This window comes from Octopus bimaculoides, chromosome Z (assembly GCF_046866305.1).
Source record: "Octopus bimaculoides isolate indiv1 chromosome Z, ASM4686630v1, whole genome shotgun sequence".
In the NCBI taxonomy this organism is placed as follows: Eukaryota; Metazoa; Mollusca; class Cephalopoda; order Octopoda; family Octopodidae; genus Octopus; species Octopus bimaculoides.
Window position 1 is genome coordinate 19464216 of NC_142944.1, and position 5873 is coordinate 19470088.

The 5873-nt window shown below is 38.8% G+C and overlaps 1 long non-coding RNA gene across 1 annotated transcript; it reads left to right on the forward strand.

The window, feature by feature from the left end:
* The first annotated feature begins 269 nt into the window (after window positions 1-269).
* On the forward strand, window positions 270-5355 carry LOC106883593 (uncharacterized). Its single transcript, XR_001411143.3, has 2 exons — window positions 270-2189; window positions 4498-5355. It is a non-coding gene; the product is annotated as an uncharacterized LOC106883593 (long non-coding RNA).
* Window positions 5356-5873: the final 518 nt, after the last annotated feature.

The window sequence follows — 5873 nt, forward strand, 5'->3', positions numbered from 1 at the left end:
CTAAAACCTTAATTTTAAAACCCTATCCCTAACCCTGACACTAAAAACCCTAACCCTAACTTGGTACTATTCAAGATGAGTGGTCCCAGTGCGCGCACTCACGCATCCGCCCTAGCGTGTTGTGACTAGTCGATCCTACGGCTACCTAGCGCGAGTGCCCGTCATGCACATGTATGAGGGTTTTTCTAAACAAAGTAAATAATTTTTTTACACTAGATGTGACACCAAAATACACCCTGGAAGAATGTAAAACAACGTTTTAAGAGTAAGATGGGGAAGATTCAACAAAAAAGAATTATTTACTTTGTTTAAAAAAAATTATTTACTTTGTTTTAAAAAAAAACCCTCATACATGTTTTGCACATACGCGCTAGATAGTAGTTGTAGGATCGACTAGCTAGCGCGGATGCGTGCACTGGGACCACTCTTCTTGAATAGTACCCCCTAACCCTAAAACCCTAACCCCAACCCTAACACTAAAGACATAGTCTTTCAAAATCTACTGTTGTTCAATGATATCAGTACTTGAGGGACATTACAAGTAATTATCTTTTGCATAACCCCTACCAAATTGGTGGACTTGGGCACATCATAGAAATAGATGAATCTATGATGTTCAAATACAACGGAAGATGGGATAGAGAGGATAAAAATAGGTTTTTACTCTTTGTACCTGACCGTTCTTCTGAAACTCTTCTACCACTTATTAAAAAATTTATCAAACCAGGGACGACTATATGTTCTGATTGTTGGAGTGCGTCGTACAATGGGATTACTGAAATAGATGTGACACCAAAATACACCCTGGAAGAACGTAAAACCACGTTTTAAGAGTAAGATGGGCAAGATTCAACCCAAAAAAAATTAGGCATAACTACAGGGTTTTACCCCCCAGACTTTGAGAGGTCATAACTTTCAGAAAAATGAATTTTTTTTAATGAAATTTTCTACGCATATAGTATTAACTATGTAGAATCCGAATATACAAAAATTTCTGGTGAAAGTGTTTTGGAATGGGGGTGGGGGACAATTTTCGGAAATTCCAACGGAGTCCACTTAAATTCTTCTTAACTTCCAGGAAAATTAATATTTTTTTGTGTAATTTTCTAAAAATATACCTTGATGTATGTACATTTCGAGCATGTAGGAATTTTGAAGGAAACAACTGCAGGTTATTTTTGAGAAGTGTTCCCCACTCGGTGGTGTTTCGGAGCAAGTCGTCCATATTTGTTTCATTTTTCTGTTATGTGCGTATGTGCATCCGTAGATTTCTAGACAGTGAAGAGAAGCCGTCATAAGAAAACTTTCGTTCAAAATAACATGCACACGATTTTTTTTTCTCAATAGAAGTAAATTCCAAAGTAAACATTTCTAGTAGAGAAGTAGAAGAGAACAGAAGCAACAATAGGAATATACACGCACGGTTAAATATAGAAACTATCACAGTGTCGCTTCCCGAAGAATTTTAAAATGTTAGCTTTCCGAAACTTTTTTTTTCAATCTTGCAAAAACACGAAGATTAAGAATAAACAGAAAAAGTACACAAATATATTTTACATACCTGTCGTATACATCGGTTTTGTTTTTTTCTCTTTAAAGGTGGTTATGTTATTTTGTTGGGATTAATCCACCTTTAAAGTGAAAAAAACAAAACCGACGTATACGACTGGTATGTAAAATATATAGATGTGTATAGGCATGCACACAAACATACGCATGTACACAGATGCATACGCGCACACATGTGCACGCACATACATGCATACATACATACATGCATACATACATACATACATACATACATACATACATACATACATACATACACACGTACGTATATATCATGAACTAACTGTTACTTTCTCAGATGCAGCACAGAATTTTGTCAGTGAACAGGTCGCGGTCTCAAAGCGACGAAAATATTTTGGCGAATTAAATTCAAATATTGAAGTGAATCTAACGGGTTTTGTGTGTTATTTTAAATGGCTTATAAACACCTTCCACGCTGCAATTGTTTTCGTTCCAGCACACGATCTCAGATCAGGTCACTTGTTTTGCGCATGACGTGCACTCGCGCTAGGTAGTTGTAGAATCGACTAGTCACGACTCGCTAGTGCAGATGCGCGAGTGTGCGAATGAGTGCAACGGGACCACCCTTCTCGAATAGTTACCCATGCAGTATTCGTCTGGTATGTTGATTTTTTTTGTTTATTTTTATGTGTCTTGACCATACATATACTGATGAGTAAAGGGTGCATATTACTGCACTGATTACGAAATCATGATCTACCATTCAGTCAGCTTTTAGGGGGCTAGCTTTGAGAGTTGCCATCCCTCGCATTCGGTAAAAATATGTTTATTATGGTAGTTTGACTTTAGAGTCCCTCTTAACATAAGGCATTTATGTATAGTAATGCCCTTATATAAATAAACATATTTATAGGGAATAAATGATAGATTTTTCCCTTATGAGGTTTTTTCACGCCAACCACTTGATAAATTCTCACAAAGACTTTATCCTATTATTGAATTATAAATATAATCAGAATATATTCAGTGCTGAATTTTATTCTAAAAAAACACATGTATCGAGATGCAATTCGAAAAGCCAGCCTCTTACATAGATATATAAGGATAAACAATTTTCTATGTACTAGGCCGAATACATGGGAATCACTGTTACTTCTGTCTTTGAATGAAGAAGGTGTAAGTTTGTTTTGCCTGTTAGTTGCTTTGGTGAGGGATTGTTTTGTTTGTTGTGTGCTGCTTTGCGGCAGTGTAGTTGTGCTTTCTCTCTTTGAGAGTTAGTATGGCTAATAAAAGTAGAAGGAATTCCTTTTACTCAGACCTTTTACTCCTCATCATCTGAGGTGGAGTTGTTAAGGACTGTTGAGGCTATAGACAGGGAACTAGAAAAGAGGAGGTTCGCAGATGTCACCCGAGAAGAAGATGACAATGTGATAATTGATATGGAGAAATACAAGAAGCTGTTGAGTCGAGACGGTTACACCGTACAAGTGACCCCTCCGCTCGAAACAACAAAACTGATAAAAGGAAGAACAATAATGTATAAGACTTATTCAATCAAGGAAAGGAAAATAGATCATATGACAACGGAACAAGTGGAGAAGATGCTGAAGCCAATCTGGCAAGAAATAACATATCTTGCCAGAGGGCCGAAATTTGGGCAAATTGAAGTTAGATTCAAAAACGAAAACACGGCGAAGAAGCACGCGGCAACACCACTGAAGGATGAAGTGTTAGTACTTCTACCCACGTACCTGGGACAGAGAGCGACTCGGGTAAGGGTAGAAAGAATACCACCAGAAATTGACGTAGCCTGGATAGCAGCTGCTGTCTTGGCTGAAACTGAAGGAAAAATAGTGGTGCTCCAGGCAACTAAGACGAAAAGTGCAAATTGGAAAGGCCAAATATTAAACATGATAGTTCAAGTGAGGCAATAGAAGAGATGGTGGAAACAGTAACTATGGATGAAGTTGTAATGAATGTAAGAGTGGTGGGCAGGATACCGCGCTGTTTCAAATGTGGTCAGAAGGGCCACATAAAAGCAAAATGCCCTCTGCCAGATAAAAAAGTGGAGGAAGTGCAAGAAGAAAGCAGTAAGGAGAAGACGCAGGAGAGGCCCCGGGAAGAACAGGAGGAGGAGGAATTGGTTTCAGAAAAAGAGGAAGAATGGGAAAAGAGAAGGAAGAGGAAAAAGGCAAGTCCAACACACAAAGAACTTCACCCGACAACTACCCAAGGCCCACCCATACCCTCTCTATTCCACTCTTGCCCTGCAGACACTAAGCCTTCCCATTCCCTTCCATCACAAAAACAAAAGTAAAGAGTACATACAGACAATGCCTCAAAAATCTCCTCCTCCAGATGTTTTGCGTGTATAATTCATGACAAAGACTTGTTTGCAGAGGCTTTCAAATGGGAAAACACGGTGCATGTTGGTGCGGAAGGTGTGAGTGGTCTGGTGCTACTATTAATGGCACAGCAAAGGATGGCTATAGAGAGACATAATGTGGATTATGAAATGTGGGAAGTTGACTCCGATAAGGAGAAGCTGTTACAGTTTGTTCAGTCTGAAGAACTGATAGAGAGATTTGGGTTGGATATAATTGAGTATAGGGGAAAGGAAGCAAGTGGTGTTGCCTGATGGGGTGGGTAGCACCATTTTCATCTTTACATTTATCCATCTTTCATTATATTGTAGTGAAACCTCTCTCTCGGGTATTTATTTACGAATGATAACGTAGTGGCTAACATCTAGCTTTCGGCCGCTTGGACCCTTGTGTCCATCTCCCTGATTGGCCCTTATTTGTGCGGCATTTGTCTCCAGTTCTGTTTCGTGCCAGGGTGAACATCAACCAATCGTGGCCTTCTGTTAAGGTCACGTGAGAGAGTGTTTTTTTCTGCTGTTTCTTGAGCCCCTTTTTATCTATAAATAGTCCTGCTTCATCTATGCCAGTTTGTCTTCAATTTCAGACCTCTTACAGCTCTGGTCGTTTGACCACACACCAACCAGCCGGTTTCCAGCGACGACGTCAACACCACCGATCTACTGTCTACTACGATGTCATCGCCAGTGCCAACAACACCACCAGAGTATACGCTACCAACAGCAAACGCGGTTCCTTCTCAACACTGTTTGTGTGGATTGCTTCCACCTCGAAAATAACAGCCAGAACAACCTGCGAGAATCTTCTGTATTCAAGTAACCAGTCACAGCATCAACACTCAACTTCACACACAACATGTGACACCTCAGCTCTGCTATTTGGCCATGACTTCTTGTGTACGGACATTCTACCTACTGTGTAACTCTTCTATGAACTGGTGTTTCTCTATCTTTGTGTTCAGGACTCTTATAGTCTGTTACAGACTCTTATTCCATGTACTGTATTTCTCATTCACATACACACACATATTATTGTATACACACTCTTGTACATGAAGGTCTGTCTTATGTATTATATTACTTATACTGCCGCATGCATGCACACACAGACACACAGTTCACTATGCTAATAAACTTACTCTTTATATATATCTAACGGTTGTGTCTCTGTCTCTCACTTTCCTTGCTGGCACTTGCTCGCATTTCACATGCGAGCCCTCTTATGTCATATTATATGTTTTGTGTCGACCGTGCGACACGTTAAAAGGAGCCTGCTTCCATACGTTGCCATTCTCCTTGGTTCGCACGGTTGTTCTCTACAATATCATATGTTTTTATATATTTTATATTTTATTTTAATTGTACATTCTTTATGTTTCCCCAATGTAATTGCATGTCCCTCTTTGTCGGCCCCTCGTGGGTAATAAAGAAATATATGCTGAATACATGGAGTGTTCGTCTGGTATGTTTATTTTTTTTGTTTATTTTTATGTGTCTTGACCATACATGTACTGATGAGTAAAAGATGCAGATTACTGCATTAATTACGAAATCATGATCTACCGTTCAGTCAGCTTTTAGGGGGCTAGCTTTGAGAGCTGCCATCCCTCGCATTCGGTAAAAATATGTTTATTATGGTAGTTTGACTTTAGAGTCCCTCTTAACATGAGGCATTTATGTATAGTAATGCCCTTATATAAATAAACATATTTATAGGGAATAAATGATAGATTTTTCCCTTATGAGGTTTTTTCACGCCAACCACTTGATAAATTCTCACAAAGACTTTATCCTATTATTGAATTATAAATATAATCAGAATATATTCAGTGCTGAATTTTATTCTAAAAAAACTCATATCGAGATGCAATTCGAAAAGCCCGCCTGTTACATAGATATATAGGGATAAACAATTTTCTATGTACTAGGCTGAATACATGGAGTGTTCGTCTGGTATGTTGAT